Source organism: Thamnophis elegans, chromosome 15 (genome assembly GCF_009769535.1).
Source record: "Thamnophis elegans isolate rThaEle1 chromosome 15, rThaEle1.pri, whole genome shotgun sequence".
NCBI lineage: Eukaryota > Metazoa > Chordata > Lepidosauria > Squamata > Colubridae > Thamnophis > Thamnophis elegans.
This window is the reverse complement of record NC_045555.1, coordinates 41,721,740-41,749,239: the sequence shown is the minus strand read 5'-3', so window position 1 is coordinate 41,749,239 and position 27,500 is coordinate 41,721,740. Positions and strand designations below refer to the sequence as shown.

General features: G+C 39.7%; 1 protein-coding gene across 2 annotated transcripts in view; it reads left to right on the top strand.

Moving 5' to 3' along the window:
- Positions 1-27,500, top strand: part of PRKG1 (protein kinase cGMP-dependent 1) — an 847,569-nt gene that overhangs the window by 618,186 nt on the left and 201,883 nt on the right. The window lies entirely within an intron of this gene.

The window sequence follows — 27,500 nt, the reverse complement described above, 5'->3', positions numbered from 1 at the left end:
AAATGAGGCTCGAATTGCAACACGGATACATGGAGTAAGAGTGAATGAGTTCGAAGGAAGAAAAGACCAAGAATCTACATTAGATCCTCGCAAAGAGACAAATGAGAAAATTAAAGAACAACGGGCTACATATAAAATGTATAGCTACGGTATACACAAAGCGCAGAAAGATTTGAATGACTATAGGGAATTTTATGACTATAAACAACAGTAGGTTTTCTTTTCTTAATGCCTTTAATTTCTTTATCTTACTTTTCTGTATTCTTCACAAAATTCCTACATTGGGAGACAAGGAGAAAATAATAATAATAAAAAAATAGTTTTGGAACAGAATAGACTTGCTCATAGCTAAAATTGTGTGCTTCATTTATTTATCCCTCTTTCCTTCATTTCATGGGCAGGAAAAATAAAGAAGGCATATTATGGTTCAGTGCCTATTTTGTGTTTGCAAACAGTGTAGATTACAGTTAATTAGTAAATGCTAATTAACTGTAATCCGAACTGTTTATAAATATTTCAACTTTCCTATAGTTGATTGCCGATTCGTTGCCATGTTTCTGACATCTTGTTCTATTTATTTTTTTTATAATAAGGAAGTTTAATAAAGGAAAAATACATAGGGAAAAATAAAGCAGTAAAAGAAGTTACATATTCGCTTAACAGAATTAACTTTTGGGATTAACATCAGAGGCTGGGTCCTATCGGTTCAGCCAAGTTTGGCCAAACCGGTAGTGGAATGCAGGACCTACCACCGTCATCATCATTATCATTCATCATTTATTGGGTTTGTATGCCGCCCACTCTCAAGAGACTCAGGGCGGCTTACAGATAAAAAGGGAAGGGGGGGGATACAAAAATTAAAAAACAACAATAAAATACCACAACATTCATATAGCTTAGGATGGGGCTGGATAAATCAACAGCCCCAGGCCTGCCGGAACAGCCAGGTCTTGGTTGCTTTGCGGAAGGCCGGAAGGGTAGTAAGGGTCCGGATCTCCACGGGAAGATCCACCACCACCATCTTTTTTTTTTTAGTTCTGCACATGCACAGAACAATTTCTATTGAACTGCCCATGCACGCGCATGATTGAACGGGCAGTAACACCGGCCAGAAACCACCTCTGATTAACATGAACAGATATCTGTTATTACTTATAAAGCCCTTCATGGTATTGGACCTGGGTACTTGAGAGACCGCCTGCTGCCAATTACCTCCCAAAGACCCATTAGATCGCACAGGGTCGGCCTCCTCCGGGTTCCATCCACCAGCCAATGCCATCTGGCTACGACCTGGGGGAGGGCCTTCTCTGTTGCAGCTCCGGCCCTTTGGAACGAACTCCCTGTGGTGATTCGGACCCTCACCTCTCTCCTGGCTTTCCGAAAAGCCGTTAAGACCTGGCTGTGCTGGCAGGCCTGGGGTTGATGAGTTCCTTTCCACTCTCGACAGGTGTGGTTGTTGGTTATTTTAAATGTCTATTTTGTATTGCATGTTCCCCTTCCCATTGGAGTTGTTCGCCGCCCTGAGTCCCTTTTAGGGAATAGGGTGGCATACAAATAAAATGAAACTTCAAACTACATATCTATATGGTGATATCTGTTCAAGTGCAATTACCATAGACATGGTAATATCTTTAATATTAATATCAACCTTGGACAATAGGAATGTACTCTGTACCTACACTGATTTCTCTGTTTAAAGCACCTGCATGAGGTGCTAATTTCTTGTTTTTGTGCAATATATCCTGACCATGTAGTGATGACCATGTAGGAGCCGAGGTGGCGCAGTGGTTAGGGTGCAGTACTGAAGGCCACTACAGCTGACTTTTCTCTGCAGTTCAGTGGTTCTAATCTCACCGGCTCAAGGTTGACTCAGCCTTCCATCCTTCCGAGGTGGGTGAAATGAGGACCCAGACTGTGGGGGCGATATGCTGACTCTGTAAACCGCTTAGAGAGGGCTGAAAGCCCTATGAAGCGGTATATAAGTCTAACTGCTATTGCTATTGCTATAATGACCACTGATCAGTACAAAATATTCAAGTGTCAACCCTTATAAGAAATAAGTCTAATTAAAGCTGATACAACGTAGCCAAATGAAAATGTTTAAGTCTAGACTGCAATTAATATATTTAATTATTAGCACATACTTTGCATTACTTATGGTTGTCTACTTTTCCTATCATCTCCTACACATTTTCCACATGACAAATCTTGTTCTTCTGTTATGTCTGAAATATCTGAAAATTAATACAAAACAAATTGTGCTGGATCAGATGATAGGGCTACGGAGTTCAATATGCTATTTCCCTTGGGGAAAAACTGGATTTTTATAGGAGATAAAGATTTGAATATAATAGTCCTCTCTGTTATATTCTCTGAATATAATAGTCTTCTCCCAGGAACTAGTGTTCAAAGTAATTATGCCTTTCTAGCCATAATAGTTAGTAGATTTTGAAGATACTAGCAAGCGTGTGTTCCCTTATTTTATGATGCAGAATCAGCCATTATGTTTTATGTATCGGAAGCAACAAGGAAACTTGTGAATAGAAAAAGAAAAGATATTGCAGATTTACAGATAATTAAACAGCTGCTGGAATTCTCATCTGTAGAGTTTGTGGCATAATACAGTATTTGTAAAAAGAAAAAATTCAGAGAAAGAAGGAGGAGATTCACCATATCATACCGACTCTTGCCTGTAAAGGTATACTTAAAACACGTGGCATTTAAACATCTGTTAAGATCACTTAGCAGGAATAAATTACCCGTTAAGTATGTTGCCTTACCAATCAGTAATTCTTTAATTAGGTTTTGGTTAATGTTTATGTCAGATGAACTCGTATTCCTGGTTTTGCAAAAGGATCCAAACTGTTGGAGTCAGTCAAGCGCAATCAACATGTCACAAAGTGTCACAGTATTTCAGCATATTATATTGCTGTGCCACACTGTCCCAGGGCTCTGTTTGCTTCCCTGGCTGAGTGACAGCATTTCATCATGGATTTATACCTTATATTAGAAAGGTTTATGTAGTGCTGTTCTGTGTCATTTGGCCCGATCATTGTGATTTATTAGTTGACCTTGAATGCTGGCAGTCAAGTCTGCCATTATAGCCTTTCGGATAAGATTTAGTAGCTGTGGGAATTTTGTTTCCTCTGGGCTTCATCTTCCTTTCCATATATAAATTGATTACTGCTCTTCCTGTCCTAGTTTATATGGTTCAGAGGATTGGATAGATGTGTGAACAGTTTCAGAAGATCTTATTCTCCAGCTGATGGCGCAGGAGGGTCCAGGAAGGGTTCAATCCTTATTTGCCCAAGAGGCTGAGTCAGAATTGAAGCCACACCTCCAGCTTCCCCTGCTGATTTCCAATTCCGACTCAGTCTTGCCCAAAAAGAGATGTATTTTTTTTTTTGCTGTGTGTGAAAATTGGTTTCTTCCTTAGAATAGTTTGATTTACAGTAGTTTTTCTTTATTTCTTTCGCTTATATTTAATGTTACTATCGGATGGAAGGTGTTTGAACTTGGCTCACAAGTTATTTCCCACCTGTTTGTGTTAGGGTAGTGAATTGTGTGGGCTTGATCTTGCCGGAGGTACCCAGTTTCCTTGCAAGCAAGCAGCCGGCTGTGCCGGCCATTGGAGTCTATTACGTTTGGCTTGATTCCGATTACTGGCTCATGAGGAGCCAAGGTGGCGCAGTGGTTAAATGCAGCACTGCAGGCTACTGCTAGATCAGCAGGTCAGCGGTTCAAATCTCACCGGCTCAGGGTTGACTCAGCCTTCCATCCTTCCGAGGTGGGTAAAATGAGGACCCAGATTGTTGGGGGCAATATGCTGACTCTCTGTAAACCGCTTAGAGAGGCCTGAAAGGCCTATGAAGCGGTATATAAGTCTACTGCTATTGCTATTGCTATGAGTGGGCCAGGGGGGTTTCCCTGCGTTGCCGCTGGTTCTCAGGGGCTGCAGCGGGTGGACATTGAGGCTGCTGGTGCAGGGAGTGTGTGTGCAGTGCATTGGCATTCCCGTGTAGCTACAAAGATGGCACTCTTTCCAACCACACTCAGTTCACTGTCAGTATCCACATTTATCTTGCCTCTTTGTTCATTTTTCCCTTGGGCTTTTAGGACTCTAACCTACACTTTTTCCATTTGCTGGATATCTTCAATTTTTCCCATCAAATTTTACTGCATTATAATCTGTATTTTCCAATCTCTTCTCAATTCTCTCTGTTGGTTCAAATAATTTTTGAATTTCAAACATAATCTGTTGTAATGTTATGGTTTCTTTTTGGTGTTGTGCCATACTTCCAGCTAGTAAACACTGCCACTCTAGTTTCAAAATAAAATTTGTTTTCACTTCACTCCAGCTGCCAAAGAAGCATCCAAAGAGCACCTGTGTAAACAACCCGTGCTCTTCTCCTTATCTCTTCTGTAAACAAGCTGAAGTCTTTGAAGTGCAAAATCAAAATGATCAAAGAGAAAAAAGAGAAAGCAATATTTCCAGGACTCAACCTCCAAGTGGCAGTGTAATTTCTTTTACCTCTGATGTTACTACCGTCTTTATATTCCTTTTATATCTTCTTTATATTCCAGGCTTAAAAGAAACAAATTCTTAAATGGAGCAAAATAAAGAGGAAAAAAACCCCTCCAAACCAATATTATAAAAATAAAGAAAAAGATTTAATCTATAGGTAAAAAAAAAGAAATAGAAGAAGAAAAACCAATGCCTTCACTTTAAAAAGTAGAGAATACTTGCAAAACTTCCGTACATAAAAAAAAGGATAACACACTGTCCAATGTAGCTTAATTTCGCCACTTATTTTTCTTTTCTTTGCAGGTTTAATTTAGCTTTGATTTTTTTGGGCAGTTTCTTTTATAACAATAAAATTTCCCCATCAGATGGACACACTTTCTCTTTCTGCTTTCCTCCCATTGCAGAGCTGTCCCAACTTCAGCAGCTTTTGGCTGCGCTTCTGTCGCAGGCAATAAGAGATTCTCTTGGATCAATCAGGGACTTTGCAATGTCCCTGAGATCAGCAAGACGGTTTGCTGGTTCGGGACGGTTTAGGTCCAAAAGGACCCTCCAGCGGCAAAAGTATCGACTGCGATCTCGGAGCTTCGAGATCGCACGTCGTGTCATTGCTACGTCAGCTCCTGTCTCCTCTGCTATCTACTATCTTCTTGATTTCATGTTAGTTTAATGGTGATTCATAAAAACTCTATGTAGTCATAAATGTCCATTTCCAATTGCCTGGGATCATTGCTTTGCTAACTTCGCCACGTTTTCAACATGATTTTTAACTTCTGTGCCTGGAAATTTTGGTAGCTGTTAACTTAAAAGTAGTTTGATTTATGACTTAAAAGCATATTGTAATAGCTTGAATCTGCTGATAAATAAATAAAGGGAGACTAATATAGATCTATTTCAAGCTATTTAGCTCTCATCATATTTAGCTCTCATATTTGGGCATACCAGGGGTTGTGACTTTAAATATATACCTTTCATCCTGACCTGGCTGATAAGGAGTCGAGCTCTGTAGCTCAATGGTTAACACATCTGCCTAAGAGGCAATAGAGTACAGGTTCGATTCCCAGTAAGGGTATGGCTAGCTGATGAGAGCTAAATAGCTTGAAATAGATCTATACTAGTCTCCCTTTATTTATTTATCAGCACAAATATAACATAATGGCTAAGACGTTTGCCTAAAATGCAATACAGCACAGGTTCGAATCCCAGTAAGGGTATGGCTAGCTGATGAGAGCTAAATAGCTTGAAATAGATCTATACTAGTCTCCCTTTATTTATTTATCAGCACAAATAAACACACACACACACACACACACACACACACATATATATATATATATATGCTGATTTTTCTAAAGGGAGCTTTAAGAATTTCTTGTTTCAATGAGATCTAGCTGTACAGTACTCTGTGCTGTTCTTTTATGCTATACAACAGCTGTGAGGGTAAATGTTAGATTTGACTCAATCATGTTCAGGCTCTCTCTCTCTGGAGGCTCTTTTTCAAACAAACAATAAAGGGAACTTTAATCCCTTGATTCATGATATTTGATTCATCAGCAGCAGCTTACAACTTTGATAACAGATGTCTAGCATTAGAAGTGAAATATGAACCATCATAGTGGCTTTCGGTGCTTGGAGGCTACACTATGGCCCGCCTGAATCGTTTTTCTTATTTATAGCATCTCTGTAGCTGAGTCAGAATTCAAATGGGTAGACGGGAAGCCTGTATTTATGAACTACGGGGCCAACTATGTATTTGGGTTTACATGGAGAGAATAGCCTTTGGTTTGATGGGTGCGCTGCTTGGATGGCATTCACACATACTTGTATGTGTCAAAATTGTGGCTGATTTAGAAATGATATTTCAGCATTCAAAAAGAAAATGAAAATATATCTCCATCTGATCTATCCATTTCACTGGTGGAGTGAAATTGCTTAAGAATCTAATGTCTCGATGCTACATATTTTCATATATAGTGGACCTGCCAAAAGGTTAAGGCATTTTGGATAAAAATATGGTGGATTATGCAAAATATCTTTATAAGAAGGATAAAGTTTACTCCTCAGCTATTCTTACTAGGTTTAGGTACTGACTTTACAGTGGTAGAGACTAACTTGATTCTGCATCTAATAACGGCAGCAAGACTGTTGGTGGCGCAATACTGGAAGAAGGAAGACTTGCCTACAACTCAAGAATGGACATTGAAAGTTACAAACTTAGCCGAGATGGCTAAAATATCGACATATCTTAAAGATCACTCAAATGAGAGATATAAACGAGACTGGAAAAAATGGATTGACTATATACAAAATAAATATGGGACCAAGAAATTCCAGTTAGCCCTATGCTTAAGATCAGAAATGATTTAAATTGTTTAAAGTTGGTTCAGTAAGAAGAAGCTAAGGTCAATGTAGAATGTTATTAATTTTTTTTATTTCTTTTTTTTTCTCAATAGATTTTAGACTGTGTTTGTTAGAAATCCATACCGTGTACGGGTTCTGGGAAGTCGGGGGGGGAGGAGGGGGGGAGAGGGAGGGAGGGGTATATATTAGGCAAGACAAGAATTTGGTGGTAAACTAGAATTATTTTGATATACAAGAAATTGTACTTCGATGTCTTACTGATTGAGGAATGATGAAATGTTTGCCTTAAAAGAAATAAAAAAACTTTTGAAATATATATATAAAAAGAATCTAATCCACCAGACAAAAATGTCTAAGAAGAGATTCTGATGGTTAATTGTTGTTCATCTTCTCATGTGACCAAGTTTGCATTATGGATTGCACTTGACAAACTTGTCAACTGCTATTGGTATGCATGGCATTAAAAAAAAGGGGTTTAAGGAACAAATGATGGATTGATTCACCAATGGCTATTAAACTTAACTGAAAGGAAATTCATTTGGGAAACTGGAGTCCCTAAATACAAGGATAAGCCTGGCTAGCATTATAGAATCGATTTGTGGAAAGTGAGTTGTATGGATATTTGACAGACGCTTGGAAGTAGATGAGGAAACTGATTTACGATGAATAATTGAGCCAACCATTCAATGTGGTCCTGTAACAAGTAATAGGGATTTGAAAGGAGAAGGTAACTATCATCAATTATCATGCCTGTAAAAAACTAATTTAGGGATGGACCATGTGTGATATTTCCAACTCCAATTTCCATCAAAGAGATTGATGGCTAATTGTATGATAATGAGGTTCTAAAAGTAATCAATAATTTTATCTGTTTCGTATTCACACACTGAGCGGTAGTTTTGTGGGCAGAAGATGACTTAAAGGTCAGTGTAAATATCTTATTATACAATGTATGTTGACCATTTTATTAGAGTTCTTTTTTGAAAAAAGATACCCCCACCTTAATTTAATAATGTAAATGTGGTTAATTAGATTTTTATATTCTGTACTTAGATCACATTTTATGCTGTTCTTATCATTTGAACACCTGCAGCCCAGAGATATAAATGACACTTGAACATTTATTAAATGTTACTCTGTCAGCAATGGCTCTTCTCTTCATTTTGATGGATGATGTAGATTAATATTCATAGCAATGGAGGGGAAAAACAAGTTCATAAGAATTTATCAATTTGATACTTCCCAACTCTATTTAGAATTAGAACATATCTCTTGAAGTGCATTCTCATAATTTTGCAGTGCAGTTTTCTCGAAGCAAAACTGAATAGAATATGAAGAAATGTACAGGAAAAAAAGTGGATTAATGGAAAAGCATTCAAAATAATACATTACTTGCATATATTACTCAAACTCCTCAAAACTACTTATCCGAGTTTGAATGGTATCCAGATGAATGTCTGATTAGATCCCACAGATTAGGCCTCCTCCGAATTCCATCCACTGGCCAATGCCGACTGGCGACTACCCGGAGGAGGGCCTTCTCTCTGGCTGCTCCGGCCCTCTGGAACGAGCTCCCCGTGGAGATTCGAATCCTCACCACCCTCCAGGCCTTCCGCAAAGCCCTTAAAACCTGGCTGTTCCGACAGGCGTGGGGCTAATTGAGCTTTTGTCCCCCCTCGAATAGAATGGTTGCTGTGTGCTTTTAAATTATGGTATTGTCTTGTTCGTCTTTTTATTCCTTATTTGTACCCCCCCCCCCCCTGACTTGAGTTGTGAGCCGCCCTGAGTCCTCTTCGGGGAAAAGGGCAGCATAGAAATATAATAAATGAATGAATGAATGTTTGTGTATGCTTTAAGAAAAACAGTTTCAATAATATGATAATAATAATAAAAAAGAAATATAAAGTTGACCTATTAATTCAGATTGACAGATGCATCTATGCCTGTCATGTAATGATATAGATCAAACATGGCTTTCTCTAGGCAAATTAATAAGATAGCTTTTAGGTTCAAAAGCGCTTCGTATTTGGACATATAGTCTAATTTTAATCACGGACATGGGTTATTTTCCCCCTAAATTCTATATCACTTTTCATATCCCCCTAAACTCTTTTCAGAATGGTGTAGCACAACCATACTCTTATCTCTATCTGGCTTAAATGTAATTATATGGATAAAGGAACTATACTCTTATGGAACTGGAATCCTATGAAAAGTTCTACACAATCTAGGTTCAATGAATACGGCTCTATTGTTGTACATCCGTGAAACACTCTGAACAGCTTCGATTAATCATCTTTAACAAATGCAAGAGCATAAAATTGGTTTTGTTCCTCATGGCAACACAACCAAAGTGCTAGAAGTAAACAAATGAAGTATGTCCCAAATTAAGAAAAATACAGACAGCAATATGTTGATTTATATTGTCCGTTGCATATTTGTTCCTAACACGATAAGCTGATTTCCTATTTAGCATTAGCAAAAAGTCATTTGGAAATTAATGGGAAGTGTATTAAGCCATGATAAGGGCCATATTTCTTTTGAAGATGAGAAGCTTATGAAATCATAAATTAAAATAAATAATTAATCATAAATTAAAATGGAGGCCCTGTACTTTTAAGACACAACATGGAAGCTATTAAATCACACGATGCCCCTTTGAACAGGTTCCATGTTAATCTTCCCTTGCCAAAAATGCATGTAACTTCACAGCAAATGTATACATTTTTTTTCACATACAAGATCTTTATTATATGGTTTAGGTTTTAGGTTTTATTAAACTTGTATGCCGCCCTATTCCCAAAGGGACTCAGGGCGGCTAACAAACCGATAGGGAAAGGGGCAATACAAAGAAAACAAAACAAGACAAACAACAAAATACAAAAAACAGATTAAAAAAAACTCCTCGACAATCACAACAAATTCGAGTGGGGCTGGGAACTCATCAGCCCCAGGCCTGCCGGAACAGCCAGGTCTTGACGGCTTTGCGGAAAGCCTGAAGGGGTCCGAATCTCCACGGGGAGATCATTCCAGAGGGACGATAAAGCACATATAAGTGCTTTATTCACATGTAAATGTGGGAATGAGTAAAGGTACATGTCAATGTATTTGCTGAATGCTTTCGCTGAGATTGCCCAGATACCAAGCCTTGTACAAAAGTTGGTGAAAGAGATGAATGGTTTCACATAGATCCATTGTTGGGATTCTGCAACCATTTCCTAAGGGTAGATATTATGTAATAGTCTAATAACAGTTCGCTACCCAAGTACAGTTGAGTCCATAAATCTCAGTGAGAAGTATCTACACCAACTCCCTGTTGACCTGGGGCTATTGAGTAAGTATATTCTTTGTTTCCTGATACGCTGTGTATGATATGATATATCAAAGCAAACAAGAAAAGGGACTTTTTGTAAGAAGAGGAACAGGTTTCCTCAAAATCTTGCTGAAAGGATGAGCATTGGGGGAACACTGGGGTCATGTGCTCAGGCGGTGTTAACCTAAGGTCTGGATACAACTTCATCTCCTCGCTAGAGGTCAATGTGAAAGAATTGGAAGCTAACGTTCCTGATTTCTTCAGGGAAAATAATGAAGACACAGATATTGCACAGAGTACTCTCCATGAAGAATTGGTCTCTCAGGAGAATAGGACATTGGAAGTTGTCTAGGAATAGAAGACAGAAGGTTGATTTCAAGGGTGGAAGGAGATACTGCAGTAGCAAGAAAGAGTGGAAAAACCCAACAGGAGGTCCTTAATTGAGTTGTAGTTCCAGACATGCAAATGACGAAAATCTGGTGACTTCTGAGCATAAAGGCTGCTGTTGTGAAACAGCAGATGTGGAGGTTAAGGAGAAAATTGAGAGATGATAGGTGCCAGAGGACAACAGAGAGGAACCTATAGAGAAATCCCCTGAATTATACTTAGCAAGACCACACTTCTCTACCCAGTGGTGGGATACGACTAGTACGCCCCGGTACGGGCATACCGGTGTCTGCTGGAAGCACCGGGTACCGTTCTGGTATGGTGCTCTTGAGGGCCCGCCCACCCTCCTTATCTGTATTTGAGCCAATCGGCTGTGCGCATGTATGTGGTGGATGCTGGGCCCCGTTGCAGCGTACCAGTTGCAGCGGGATCTGGAACCCACCCCTGTCCCTACCCTTCACTTTGTGGCCATGCTGCTTGGCTTTAATTAGAGCCGAGGTGGCGCAGTGGTTAAATGCAGCACTGCAGGCTACTTCAGCTGACTGCAGTTCGGCTGTTCAAATCTCACCGGCTCAGGGTTGACTCAGCCTTCCATCCTTCCGAGGTGGGTAAAATGAGGACCCGGATTGTTGTTGGGGGCAATATGCTGACTCTGTAAAGCCCTATGAAGCGGTATATAAGTCTAACTGCTATTGCTATTGATATTTAATAATTGTATAGGCAGACAGAAGAGTTGGTTCTTCAAGTTAGATAATCTTGAGGGAGACTGCAAAGTAAGGAAGTCTTTATGAACCTACCTCTCAGGCTAGTGGGCTTATTGAAATGGTTGTTGAGAGAGCAAGAAATTATGACTCAAATTGTTGTTGTCAGAAGAGTTCAATTCCTTGGGTAAGCATTTTATTTTTAATGTTACTTTGAGTTCCTAGCTTGGATTGCTCAGTCTCCTGACTGTTTTTATATGAAAACACTGTCCTCATCAGCAACTTCTCGACACATTTGTAGAATCCATTGTTTGTTTTCTGTTATTCATTGGTCGTTCCCCCATCTCTTGGGCTTCAAGGATTTTTGCCACAATGAACTTATAGTTATCATAGGAACACGGTGGAATGATTGGAATGTAGAATGTAAAGACAGAACTCAAATATAAATCCAGCAAAAAAGAAAGAGGTATGGAATGGAATGGAATTTTATTATTTATATGCCGCCCTTCTCCGGGAGGACTCAGGGCGGCGAACAATTCAAAAGGGGGAAAAAGGGGAACATAAAAATGAAATACAGATAATAAAATAAGCAACAGTCGCACAACCATGCATGTCGAGAGGGGAGGGAACTCATCACCCCCAGGCCTGCCAGCAAAGCTAGGTTTTGACGGCTTTTCGGAAGGCCTGGAGAGAAGTGAGGGTCCAAATCCCTGCGGGGAGTTCGTTCCAGAGGGCCGGAGCTGCCACAGAGAAGGCCCTCCCCCGGGTGGTAGCCAGATGGCATTGGCTAGTAGACGGAACCCGGAGGAGGCCAACCCTGTGTGATCTAATGGGTCTGTGGGAGGTAATTGGCAGCAGGCGGTCTCTCAAGTACCCAGATCCAATACCATGAAGGGCTTTATAAGTTACGACTAGCACCTTGAAGCGTATCCGGAGACTGATCGGTAACCAGTGCAGCTCGCGGAGGATAGGTGTAACATGGGTGTACCGAGGTGCACCCACAATCACTTGCACGGCTGCATTCTGGACGAGTTGAAGTCTCCGAATACACTTCAAGGGCTGCCCCATGTAGAGGTGATTGTACGCATGACTAATTGTGTGGTGAGGATGGTGTGGTGAAAACTCTTTAAGCTTTTATGAGCATGAAAGGGATTAGATGTAGCAGTGGTGAGTTCCTACTGGTTCAGACTGGTTCAGCCAAACTGGTAGTGGTTTGGAGACCTGGGTTGCTGGAACCGGCAGCAACCCATGCCTGCCATGCCCCTGAACTGGTACTCGGGGGGGGGGGGGCATATGTACCACCATCTTGTTTTTCAGTTCTGTGCATGTGCAGAACAATTTTAACTGCACATGCATGCGCAGCATGCCCATGAGCGAACCAATAGCAATAGCAATAGCAGTTAGACTTATATACCGCTTCATAGGGCTTTTCAGCCCTCTCTAAGCGGTTTACAGAGTCAGCATATCGCCCCCACAGTCTGGGTCCTCATTTCACCCACCTCGGAAGGATGGAAGGCTGAGTCAACCTTGAGCCGGTGAGATTAGAACCGCTGAACTGCAGATAACAGTCAGCTGAAGTGGCCTGCAGTACTGCACCCTAACCACTGTGCCACCTCGGCTCTTGGAACCAGCAGTTGTGCCTGTCAGAACCCACCTCTGAGCTCTAGGCATTAGTCAGAAGAAAAGATGAGCGATCTGAAAATCCATCTCTCAAATGTTTTATAATGTATGCAAAGTGGGGACAAGCTTTTGTAGGAAATTAACAAATATCACTGATGCAGGCAGGTTGATATAGGAAGTAACTTTTTTACTCTTTTAGACAAGTTTTGTTGATTGCACTTTATAAATGCACTTTTGTAAGCCATTTCAAGGGCCTCTTCATCTTTTTTTCCCCAATCGAAATTTGACTGAATTGAAATTTAAGTTGAAGAAAATGGTAAGAATTTAAGAAACAGGAATAAGCACACAGTTCAAAGTCCTACTCAAGTTTCTCAGGAGCCAAGGTGGCGCAGTGGTTAGGGTGCAGTACTGCAGGCCACTTCAGCTGACTGTTATCTGCAGTTCAGCGGTTCAAATCTCACTGGCTCAAGGTTGACTCAGCTTTCCATCCTTCCGAGGTGGGTAAAATGAGGACCCAGACTGTGGGGGCAATATGCTGACTCAAATTGCTAAAAATCTATAAACCGCTTAGAGAGGGCTGAAAGCCCTATGAAGCGGTATATAAGTCTAATTAATAATAAATAATAAAGTACAATATTGTATTTCCTGGGACTAGGAGTCAGGAATGTGTTCCTGAAATATATGACACTTCATTATGAATTTGTTCAAATTAATAAGAATAAAACAAACAGCATGATATGCACAACACATAATGTACTAATAGAAAACAATATGACTGTAGCCATTGTAGTTCCAGGGATGTAGAAACCACAGCTCACATATTATATTTCCCTAATCTTTTGATTTTGATAATCCCTTCTCAATTTCCACATGAAAATGGAACCTGCTCTGCAAATCCTCTTTTCCTCCTTAGATAATAAAATTTGGAATAGCAGTAACATTGTTCTTGGATAAACTGAACAACATATTTTTCCAAAATTTTTAAATATAGATGTCAATGAAATGGGATGTGCACCCAGAAGAACAATGGGGGACAATCAGTAGCCACATCCTAAACCTCTTACCTCTAGTAGGTTAGAATGTTATGGCATTACTTTGGCAAGATTCTGTCCATTCTTATGTTCATGTAGTAGACTGTATTGCTATTATTTTTTTTCATCTTTCTCACCTTTCCTACTATCTTCTCCTATTTGTATCTTATGACTTCTCACTTGGTTATCTGTATATACATTGAGAGTTTATGAACCAGAGACAAATTCCTTGTGTATCCGATCATACTTGGCCAATAAAGAACTCTAAAAAGAATTCTATTGGGGTAAACAAATAATGAACTGAACTCAGTTGGATTTTCACTGTACCATCTCTGGGGTTGGGCCTGATACCCAGTCATTCTGGAAACAATGCATACAAAATATGTTGTCCTGCGACACAAAAACTCTGCACGTTGGTGACGATTGCCTTAAATCTAAGCTGAACATCAGATCCCGGAAAACTACATTTTCCACGCATCTGCATAGGATATATTGTTATAACATAATTTAAAGATTCACAGAGGAAATTGATGGGGTTTGAAACAGTTAACTCCATATTTCCTCATTTGTGCCTTGCTAGCACAAATTGTACTGTAGTGTTGTGAAATCTGGAAGGCCTCAAGATAGGGAAAGCCCATGGTATTTTATCCATGATTTATATCTTCTTCTTCACAGCTGCTTTGAAGTAATTTGAGAGAGAGAGAGAGAGAGACGTCTCAGTGAGTTTTACTCACTTTAGATATGCAGAAACTGCGGTCAGACGAAGCAGAGAGAGATAAAATCATTTTGTCTGAGTGTTTAAAACATGAAAACTTCAAAATATATTTATAATATATCTTTTCTGAAGATTTAGAGTCATGATGACAGCAGAGCAATAAGAAGATGGGGAGACATTACCTAGGTTTCCTTCATTTCAGTGCACATTGTGATGAAAGGAGAGCTGTCCAAAAGATGGATGCAAGTAATGTTTTACTAGATTTTTCTTCCCATACTTCATCATCACTTACAGCTAGAGCAGAGTCTGATGGCCTGAAGCCATGGAAAACCTTCCAACTTTATAAAAAAGTATTCTAAGATCAGACCATTTTCCTTGGCTGCATTGCCCCCATGGAATTGCTTCCCGTTTGGTGGGTGGAAAGTACATCTTTGCTATGCTTCAGGATTTTAACATGTGCACAGATTGTGTATAAATACAAAGATTTTGCGATGCAGACAGCTTTTTACCGAGAGAGACTCATCAGCATCTAGTAATTCTAGCAAAAGCACCCTGCTGTACTGCATTTCAAATTATTGCCAAATGTTCTGTGAGAACCAAAAAGAGAAGATGAGATACAAAAGTTGAGTAAACTTCAAATTCGGTCAACAGAAAGAATAATGCAGGAACGAGGTGTGGGTTTTCCTGTCCCTCAAGGCAATGCACATTACTCATTTTCTCTGATTTGAAAGATTGGGAATTGACAGAAAAGAAGAAGGCTTCTTGTAATTTAGAGTATGTTGTATATCATAGTCAGGGTCCTGTGTTTTTGCCCCACCACACCAGTTCTGGGAAAATATGTGTAGCAGAAACAGTGTTTAATATTGTAAAAGAGATGCAGATAAATATAAGAACTGAATGAACATTCAGCAGAGGGAGGCATGATGGCTCTGTGGTTAAAGATGCTGCACTTCAAGGGTTCAAGACCTGATGGGGTGAGTTTAGCAATAGCAATAGCAGTTAGACTTATATACTGCTTCATAGGGCTTTCAGCCCTCTCTAAGCGGTTTACAGAGTCAGCATATTGCCCCCAACAACAATCCGGGTCCTCATTTTACCCACCTCGGAAGGATGGAAGGCTGAGTCAAACTTGAGCCAGTGAGATTTGAACTGCCGAACTGCAGTTAGCAGTCAGCTGAAGTGGCCTGCAGTACTGCACTCTAAGCACTGTGCCACCTCGGCTCTTTTCTGTTTCTGTTACTTGTCCCAGCTCCTGCCCATCTAGCAATTTGAAATCATGCAATTGCAAGTAGATAAATAGGTACCACTTTAGTGAGAAGATAACACCATTCCATGAACCTTGGCTTATAGTCATGCTGGCCACATGACCACAGGAGCGCCATGGGATAATGCTGGCTTCCTCAGCTAAGAAACAGAGATGACCACTACTCCCTAGAGTCAGCCTTGACTGGATATGGGAAACCTTTACCTTTACTTATTAGTTGGATACTCTTGACATGTTGGGAAAATATTTCAAACCAACCACATTTTCATACCTTGCATAAATTTTTGATTAGTACTGAATGAGTTGTAATCCTTTGTCAAAAAAAAAGCAGGAAAGGGAATGATATGTATAACAATAGCAGAGTTGGAAGGGACCTTGGGGGGTCTTCTAGTTCAACCCTCTGCCTAGGCAGGAAACCCTACACCACCTCAGACAAATGGCTACCCAACATCTTCTTAAAGACTTCCAGTGTTGGAGCATTCACAACTTCTGGAGGCAACTTCTGTTCCACTGATTAATTGTTCTAATTGTCGGGAAATTTCTCCTTAGTTCTAAGTTGCTTCTCTCCTTGATTAGTTTCCACTCATAGCTTCTTGTTCTACCCTCAGGTGCTTTGGAGAATAGTTTGACTCCCTCTTCTTTGTGGCAGCCACTGAAATATTGGAACACTGCTATCATGTCTCCCCTAATCCTTCTTTTCATTAAACTAGACATACCCAGTTCCTGCAACCGTTCTTCATATGTTTTAGTCTTCAGTCCCCTAATCATCTTTGTTGTTCTTCTCTGCACTCTTTCTAGAGTCTCCACATCTTTTTTACGTTGTGGCGACCAAAACTGGATGCAGTATTCCAAGTATGGCCTTACCAAGGCATTATAAAGTGACATTAACACTTCACGTGATCTTGATTCTCTCCCTCTGTTTATGCAGCCTAGAACTGTATTGGGGTTTTTTTGGCAGCTGCTGCACATTGCTGGCTCGTTACATTTATTTATACAATATTTATTATTTATTTTATACAATATTACTTTTATTTCTCTTGCTTGTGCTGTCCCAGCAGTATGACCAAAGGAAACCTCAAAGTACAGTGGTGGATTAGCGAATTCTCCCGCCATATTACAAACTCCTTATGAGGTTGCACTTAAGAGTTCATGAAAACTTTCCTTCATTTCCTGAACAAGGATAATTCTCAGATTCTGTGTTTAATTTGAACTGCTACCAAGGCAATAGAGTTTTAACTTTTTAACAAGGTAGTTAAATATTTTAAGAAAACATTTTTAATGGCTTGAGTATGCTTCCTCATAAATGAATGACAAATGTGTGTCACACTCAACTCCAGACATCCCTAATATAGAAAACCACCGAAGCAACGGGAAAGTTAACAGTTAAACAACAAGTAATTTATCTTTTTTTAAAAAGAAAATGATCATCCAAGGAAAGCTTAAACATATATTTAAGTTTGCTTCTGGGTTGTGTTTATTAAGAATAGCATTGCCTTATTAAGAAAACAAAACATTGGCAAAATACTCTACAATGTATTATTTGGATTTTGTTGAATAGATAATAAAAATGTCCCATCTTGAGTTTACCATACATATCCAAACTGCCATTAAAAATCTGATGGGCAATTTCATTAAGGAAAAATTGTGGTTCTGTATGTCCCTTAATGAAAAGGGAGAGAAATAGGATATGGAAATTGCTGACTACATCTGTGCTAATATACCTTATTTTCCCCAGTTTGTTCATTCGTGTGTGCAATAAACTTTTCTACTTAACTTAATGAGCGATCATTAATGCTGACAACAGTGTCTAATGTTTATGACTTTTGTGATTTTTGAGGTTTTACCGTTAGTGACAATTTTCCATAATGGACTTTTTTATTCTTGACAAACAATATTAGATCACATTATAGAAGAGATGTAGTGGAAATCATGTGGTATAGCTAAAAAGGAAAATAGGGTCATTTGAAAGATCAGGAGACTGCAGGTTATAAAACTGTATTAAAACACAACAAAACATTAACTTTGTATAGCGCCTCATCTTGTAACGTGCTCTTTTTATTATGCTTTTTCCTTCCCAAGCTGGATTTGAACTCTTTTAAGGTTCGTTGTCATATCTAGCTTCTTAAACATTTAAACACATCTTCTCATACTGAAATTTGTAAGAAATGTGAGTTTCAGTTCAGAAACTTTACTTTACTTTACTTTAATAAAATTTGTATGCCGCCCACTCCCATAGGGACTCTGGGTGGCTCACAGCAAAACATAAAAGCATTTAAAAGATTAAAAAAGATACAATATTAAAAACCAATACACCGTCCATTCAATCAAGTGGGGCTGGAAATTAATCAACAGCCCCAGGCCTGCTGGAGCAGCCAGGTCTTCGTCGCTTTACGGAAGGCCGGGAGAGTGGTAAGGGTCCGGATCTCAGTGGGTAGATCATTCCACAGGGCCGGTGCAGCTACAGAGAAGGCCCTCCCCCGGCCAGCATTGTCCGGTCGACGTCACCCGGAGGAGGCCCAACCTGTGCGATCTTATTGGTTGTTGGGAGGTGAATGGCAGGAGGCGGTCTCTCAGGTAGCCAGGTCCAATACCATGTAGGGCTTTAAAAGTAACGACTAGCACCTTGAAGCGGGTCCGGAGACCAATGGGGAGCCAGTGCAGCTCACGGAGGATAGGTGTAACATGGGTGTATCTAGGTACACCCATTATCGCTCGCCCTTTTGGTGACATGGTCCTTCACAGTTTCCCCCCCCTCCTCCTTAACATCAGACTGATAAATTATTTCTATTGAAAAGGGAAATGTCTAGCTGCTTGCTCTTCCTAATCGTAGCCATTCAACATCTTTAATGCAGATGAAACTCAGTGTCAATTACAATAACACCATCCCACATTAGTGGAATAAAAAGAAATGTGAGCTTAGTGTATTAGGATGGAGCAGAATGTTGAAACCCTCATAATACTGTTAAAGAAGCCAATGGTTCATTGTCACCTGAAATACAGCGTGCCACCCCGCTGACCTCATCTCAGAAGGATATTGCATGACTGAATGGAGTTCAGGGAAGGGCAAAGAGAAATGATTAGGTGCATTGGGTCTGAAAAGAGAGTGGCCATTACTTTCAGAACAGATGCAGAAAAAGGCAAGAAGAATAAAAAAAATTGCACAAAATAAAGAAGAACAGAGTTGATTTAAGCATTGGAAAGGGAAACAGACTGGGTGATTAAAAACAGAACAGCTGCCTCAACATATTAACATCATCTATAAATTAATTTACATGTGTTTAAAAATAGTATTATAGTTATAAGCAGCGTACCTCAAAGTTCCTTTTTTCCCCTGGAAAACAAGAAAGGGCATCCAAAGAAGAAAATTCTCCAATCGTTTTTTTTATTTTATTTTATTTTATTTTACAGTCCTGATAACCCACCTTGGTCCCATAGGACTCTTGGTAGCAATCATCATCAAACAGAAAGAAGTAAAGATAATAATGGTTTAATGTGTTTTAAAACATAACTATAAAAGGGAAGGAAAGATAGAATTCAGCATAGATTCCAAGATAGGCTTCCAAAATAGACTTTCAACTGGGGACCAAAAACACCCTGAAATAAAACAGCTTTAATTTGGTCAGGGTTGACTCAGCCTTCCATCCTTCCGAGGTGGGTAAAATGAGGACCAGATTGTTGGGGGCGATATGCTGACTCTGTAAACCGCTTAGAGAGGGCTGAAAGCCCTATGAAGCGGTATATAAGTCTAACTGCTATTGCTATTGCTATTGCTATGGAATGTCTGTGCATGGATACAATAGCTAGCTAATTATAGTATTAATTTCCATTTTCAAATTAATGAAACTCCTACAAAGAAACTGTGTTAGTTATATTAAGAGATCAAACAACTGTTGTGGATAGCCTACCTCAAGTTTTTAAAAACTAAAATTAAACAAGGTGGGTATTCAGAATGTTCTTGCAGAGCTAATATACAGTACATGAAGTGTTTCTCTCTACCTAGAAATTAGAACATGAATCGGACCTCTGTAAACTCAGAAAGATGAGGACTAAAGGACAAGAATTTTTCCATGTTTGGGTTTAACAAAATTTCTAGCCCTTTCCCTGCCTCCATCTCTTAAAATTCCCATGGATTACTTACAGTGGACCATCCATATATTTGACCCACAATATTAACTTGGAGATTAGAATCAAAAGAGATAGCATGTCTAAAACTATTCATTAAAAGATAATACTAAACAAAATGCTAAATTCCTTATTCCCATATGAATGGATTTTTTTTTTTTTTTAGTGATGGGAGAGAAAGAAAGAGTTAGATTGGTTGAGGAAGGGAATTAATTCTTTCGCTTAGACTATTTTCTTGATCTAAATTCTCTCCCCCCAAAATTGTGTATTTGTAATACTACAGTATGGGAATTTGTATACTGTGTTTCCCCCAAAATAAGACAGGGTCTTATTTTGTTTTGACCCCCAAAATAAGCGCTTGGCCTTATTTTCGGGGAGATATTATTATTTTTGAAGTACAGGAGGTGGAAAGCATGGTCACCTCATGGCTGCTGCTGTGTTGAAATATTTTTGGGGATGGTTTATTTTAGCACATGCATTCAAAAGCCCGATTGGGCTTATTATCTGGGGAGGTCTTATTTTCAGGGAAACAGTGTAGGAGTTATAAAATACACACATGAACCCATCAATCTTCACATTCTTTCCACCTGAGAATCTTATTTACACAAATAAGTGAAAGTATGCATGGAATTATTATTTTTATAATTATTATAATTATATCATTACTTTTCTGAACCAAAGATTTATTGACTAGTTTGTAGCTCAATAGCAATACTGAACGTTGCAGAATGCTTAGTATGAGTGATACAGTGAGAAATTCATAGATATCTCTCTGCAGGTCAGATCTATAGCATAAACCAGATATTTTCACTCTTCAACTAGGAGGTAAAGATAAAGATTTCCCCTGTCCAGTCATGTCTGAATCTAATGGATCTAGTGTTCCTCTCCGTTTCCTAGCCAAGGGAGCCAGCATTGTCCAAAGATGCACGTGTGGTCATGTGGCCACTGTGATTGTATGTCGAGGCTCATGGAAAACGTATCTTCCCACCAGTGGTGGGTTGCTTATCCCGTTCCAACCGGTTCGGTTGGAACGGGGCCGGCGGCATCCTCGTGCACGTGCGCAGTTCCCGCATGCATCATAGCGCCTGCACGATGCTCCAGCTGCTCGCGGAGAATCGCGCAGGCGCTGTATGTGCTATCCAGCTGCTCACGGAGAATCGCGCAGGCGCTGTATTTGCCATCTGCCTGCGTGGAAGTGCAGAAGCCTTCAAAGACCGGTAAGGAGCGCGGGCGGGCGGGTGGACACTTTGCCATTCCAGGAAGTTACTTACTTCCGGGTTCGCCGACCAACCGGTTCGCGGGGACTGCCACGAACCGGTTGTAACCCACCCCTGCTTCCCACCAAAATGGTATCTATTTATCTACTTGCTTTCCGACTGCTAGGTTGGCAGTAGCTGGAGCAAATAATGGAGAAAAGTATGTGGCACTTGGGTCTCAAACTCCGACTATTAGCTTTCCAGTTGACAAGCTCAAGGATCTTTAACCATTGAGCTATCACAGAGCTTTTCTCTTCAGCTATCATCAACCCAAATGTCCACTGGCACATGATTGTAGTACTTGAAATTGTTAGGTGAGAAGAATCAGGGAACATATATTACATTCCAGTTAAGAAGATTTATTGTTCAGGCCTATACATAAGTATCTAGTCAACTAACATTCAGACTAAATTGGTGCTAAATGAGAGAAAGCAAAAGAGCTGGACTTGGAGCGTTTGTGGATATGTAATAATTCCAGGCTGAATCCTTTCTTGACTCCGTCCCCAGGCTCTGCCCCTTCTTCTCCAAAATATCAAAGTTATCTGAAATCCACTCTGTGATTAAATTGTTTGTGTTCGTGAGGTAAAATGAAATCCATATGGCAAGTGTTCTAATAATTTTCATGACATTAACAACTGTACCAGGGTCACGTGTTCATAGGATATGGAGTAATGCAGGATTTTCTTTGGTATTGCTGTAAAAAATTGTTTAGACTTTTTCATGAAAATGAATGAACCAAAATTATCTATGCTAGAATCCATGCTTTTATAGAATGTTCCTTTCATATGCACAACAGACAATCCGTGGTATGAATTGGTATGGGTTAAAAAGAAAGTGAAATATAAACCAAACTCCTTGCAATACTTTGCCTCATGGTAAATATAATATGCTATGCGGTATCTTCAGGTGAACTGCAATTGAGAGTTATCAATTTACTTTGTTTCCAGATGAAAAATAAAGTATGCAAATCAGAATAGCTCGGAAGTCAAAATACACCTAATCCATTGCTGTTACTTGGTGTAATAAAGCATTTATTATTTGCCAACTTGCATTGGCAAAATATATAAAGAATTTGAAATAAAGATGCAGCCAACTTGTTTCCAAAGAAATAATAGTAATTACATTATTACAAAATTATGCATAGTTTTTCTCAGGAGTTTATAATTCTCTTTAGACCTCCACAAAAAACTCTGGGTATAAATGTATCGTTGAAGTTTATTTCTAATTTTTAAAATCACCAGAGCAACTTGGAGATTGATATTGATGGCTAAATTAAACATGAACGGACTTTAAAATCTCATATCTCCCGGCTTTTTTGTATTTACATAATTTCTCTGCTACACCTCTTCTGAAATAGCAAAGAAGCAAAGTTTTGCTTCAGTCAGTTATTTCAGCAAATATTTTATTTGACAAATGTGAAGGACAAGGGACATCCTATCGCACAGGTGAATTATAACAATCCGCGATGAAGACGTATTGACACAAGGCTGTTCAGAAACACTAGTTATACCTTCTGGTTAACCAGAAAGGAATCTGATGTTATGTGACATTTACATTCATAGGTCTAGTGATGTGAAGCAAGAAAAATACATGAGGGATATGATGCAGTCAGAATGTAGTCAAAGAAAACTGCCTGGAGATTTTGAAAGGGAACAAAACAGGAGGGAAAAGGGGAAACAGGTGAACAATGAACCCCCACGTAGAAATCACCATTGCTGAACCGATTGTGGCATTTTCTGAACAACAGCAATTATATCATTGAAAGTAACAAACAGTTCTGAGAATGATTTGTGGCATCTTAAGAACAACAAAGGCACTATCAATAAAATCCCAAATAACGTTGCTAGAAAAGGATTGAAAATTTAAGTCACCAGTATAGAATAGCAATAGCAGTTAGACTTATATACCACTTCATAGGGCTTTCAGCCTCCTCTAAGCGGTTTACAGAGTCAGCATATCGCCCCCACAGTCTGGGTCCTGGCAGCAGCACTTGGGAAAAGAATCCTGAAAACGTACAACTGAATGTGAGTCAGTGTGATGTGGTTAAATATGCTCTCTGCCACAAAGAGGAGGAGGTCAAGCTATTTTCCAAAGCACCTGAAAGTCATACAAGGAATAATGGATGGAAACTGACCAAGGAGAGATTCAACCTAGAAATAAGGAGGAACTTTCTGACAGTGGGAACAGCTTGGCTTCGGAAGTTGTGAGAGCTTCATCACTTGAGACTTTCAAGAAGAGACTGGACTGCCATTTGTCAGAAATGCTGTAGGGTCTCCTGCCTGAACAGGGGATTGGACTAGATGACATATCAGGTCCCTTCCAACTCTGTTAATCTGTTAAACGCATCTAATGCAATTTTAGGCTTCATCAACTGAAATATAATACTCAAATTAGAAGAAATAATATTTTCATTCTATTCTATTTGGGTCAACCTTTATTTGAATACTATGTTCAGTTATTGGTATATTTATTAATTTGTTTGTTTGTTTGTCAACAAGGTAACAGGTATTAGTATAGACGTAGACATTTTTGTATGAAATTGGTACAAATAGATGGATATAAATAAGTATGACATGGCCATGAACACATAAAATGAGTACTGTATATACTCGAGTATAAGCCTAGTTTTTCAGCCCACTTTTTGGGCTGAAAAAAGCCGCCTCGGCTTATACTCGAGTCAGTGAAAAATTTGCCCGAAATGGAGGAGAAAAAGGGGTGGGGCCATGCCGCTGGGTGACACTCGTGAATGGCCCAGTGCCCCTGTGAGTTTCCCCTCCCTCTGTGTCAGTTTGCCGCGCAGCGCGCACCGCACCATCCCCCCTCCTCACGTTCTAATGTAATGCAGGGCTGTCTTACGATTCCCCTTCCTCCCCCTCCTGCCGCTCTGCAACGATGTCCCACCTCCTCCTTGTTATGGCAAGCAGCCACATAGTGATGTCCCACCTCCTCTGGTACAGTGATCCAATGATAGGAATCACTGTGCCGTGTGTCATAGGAGGCGGGACATCGCTCCCGCGGCTGCACGGGACATCATCATCACAGCGGGACGTCAGCATCATGAGGTGAGTGAAGTATTTCATTGAATACACCGCTAGTTTACTTTTTTTCTTTGAAATAAATATTCAAAAACATTATTGGTATCTATTTTTATTTTTGAAATTTACCGGTAGCTGCTGCATTTCCCACCCTAGGCTTATACTCGAGTCAATAACTTTTCCAGTTTTTTGTGGTAAAATTAGGTGCCTCGGCTTATATTCGGGTCGGCCTATACTCGAGTATATACGGTACATATCAATGGAGAGAGTAGGACAGAGATGGTTGGTAGGCACGGTGGTGCGTTTATGCATGCCCCCTTAGGGACCTCTTCTTCAAGTCCCATTCAGTGACTTGAAGAAGAATATCAAGTCTTATTTTCTGTAACTCTCTGTTAATAAGATTGAGTTATCAATCCCCTTCCTTGCATCCATTTCAGTACAACTTTCTCTAAATGTGGTGCCCAGAACTGTATTTAAGCTGTGCTGGGGAATTCTGGGAGTTGAAGTCCACAGGACTTAAAGTCACCAAGGTTGAGAAACACTGATTTAAGATAAGTGCTTGACCAATGAAGAATTTATTGGAACAATTACTTCCAGTTTTGGGGAAACGAGTATTGATACAGTCTAAAAATCAGTTGCTCCTTTTCAGCCATGTCTCATCGCTCAAACCAAACCAAACATTCTGGACCTCCTATTTGTGCATTGCCCAAGCGAACAACTTCACATTTCTGCCTGCTTAATTTCTTTCTGTTATTTTTAGCTCCCTGCTCAAGATCCTTTTGAATTTTAATTTTGTTTTCTGTGTTATTTTTTTAACCCTACTTAATTTCATGCCATTTGCAAAGCTGGTAAGTTTTTCCTTTCACATCTCCTTCCAAGTTTTTATTGAGGAGAAAAGAAGCCAGAACTGTGACATTCTTTAATATCTAATTCCTTGTTTGATGAGAAACGATTAATGAGAATTGAGTACAATTTTTCAATTCAGGTTTGGATCTCATTCAATAGATACATCATCCAGCAATACTGAATTAGCTTGCTGGTCAAAATATGCTAGTCCATAAGAAACTTCAAGTTATTTTACTTCCACAGCCTCTCTGTGTATGACTGTGTAGTTGAACCTGGCAGCTGCATATAATGTGAAGCCTGTTTGGTCTAATGCAGGGTGTCAAACTCGATTTCATTGAGGGCCGCATCAGGGTTGTGTTTGATCTCAAGTGGCTGGGGTGAGGGTGCCTAGGCTGGGCGTGGCCAGATCGACATCACTCATGTCGTCATGTGGTGGCCCGAGTGTTCTGCCAGCAAAAACAGGCTCCTGAGCTCTGTTTTCAGCTGTGGCAGCCTCCTGCAATCCTCTGCCAGTGAAAATGGAGCTCGAGTCATTCCATTTTCACTGGCAGAATCACCATGGGCTGATCCTTTGCTGTTTACAGGACTGCCCCGCAGGCCAGATCTAAGCTCCCCACAGGCCAAATCCTGCTCCCGGGCCTTGAATTTGACACCCCTGATCCAGTGGTGGGTTTCAAAAATTGTTCGAACCTACTCTGTGGGTGTGGCCTCCTTTGTGGGAGTGGCTTGCCACCCATGTGACCGGATGGGAGTGGCTTGCCACCCATGTGACCGGATATGACAACACTTGTCAGTACCACCTTAAATGACCTCACACACAGCACTGGCATGCATAAGAATAGGATGTAAACTTGTTTTTTAAAAGGCATCTTTGGTTTGCACTAAAACAACTTCAACACACACAATATTCTGATTGCACCACAAACGCAGTAGTCATCCTTACCTTTCACAGAGGCACTGAGTTTTATAAATAGGAGCATGATAGTGTAGAATAATCATATCCAAAGACCAGTGGTGGGTTTCAAAAAATGTTGGAACCTCTTCTGTAGGTGTTGCCTGCTTTCCGGGTCCACTGGTGGAACCTCTTCTAACCGGTTTGGTAGATTTGACGAACCGGTTCTACTGAATAGGTGCGAACTGGTAGGAACCCACCTCTGCCCTGATCTAATGGTTAAGATTTCTGGGTAGAAAGTAGGAGATTGTGAATTTTATTCCTGCCTAAGCCATGAAAGCTGGATGGATGACTTTGGGCTAGTACCTCTCTCTCTCTCAACCCAACTCACATCATAGGGTTGTGGAGAAAATAAAAGAAGAAAGATTTGTTGGATAAAGGAAGAAAGAATCGTTGGATATGTTTACTGCCTGGAGTTATTTGTAAAAATAATAAAAGTGAGATACAAATAAATAAATAATCCTCCCATTTGAAATGCCAACTTTTGGCATAGTTGCTAAAAGATAGTTTTTATTGAAGAAATGTTTAATAAGTTAAACTGTTAGTAGAACTCTACTATTAAAAAATGGGGGGAATAAGAGAGAATAAGAATAAGAGAGAAAGAAAAGAAATGAAAAAAAATGATAAAGTAATAGCTTCTTATCCTTTTGACCGTGGTTCATTTTTCTCTATTTTCAGCAAAATGTCCTTACGGGATTTTCAGTTACTAATAAATGTAATTATTGATTGTGTGTCTATTAACCCCCATAAAAAAAAAGTTCTGGTTTCAGGTGAAAAGTGATCTTTAACATTTTTTCCAACATTATATATTTTTCAATGCAGAAAACTCTGACCTTTTTACAAATCCCCCAGGCACAATAAAATGTCTTCATATTGTTCGCATTTCCAACAAATATTTGAAGTACTTTCATACATTCTAGGAATCATATATTAACAGTACATCATTTTATAAAAGTACTTTCATACATTTCTGGAATCATATATTAACAGTACATCATTTTAGAAAAAGCTATCTTTTCGGTTGTAATATAAATTCCAATCATTTTAACCCTCTATATTGTGATACATAAATTTTATTAATGTTAATATAACATATCATATCATATCATAACACAACCCAACATAAAACATAAGATGATATATTATGTTAGCCCAAGTGTTGGAGGGAGGGAGGGAGGGAGGAAGGAAGGAAGGGAGGAAGGAAGGAAGGAAGGAAGGAAGGAAGGAAGGAAGGAAGGAAGGAAGGAAGGAAGGAAGGAAGGAAGGAAGGACAGGCGGACTACTTCATATGATATTTTTTTTCAAAATGGTGGGGAATGGAAGGATTCCATTGCAGACAGCTGGTCATTTCCATCCAAAGAATGCAAATGACCAG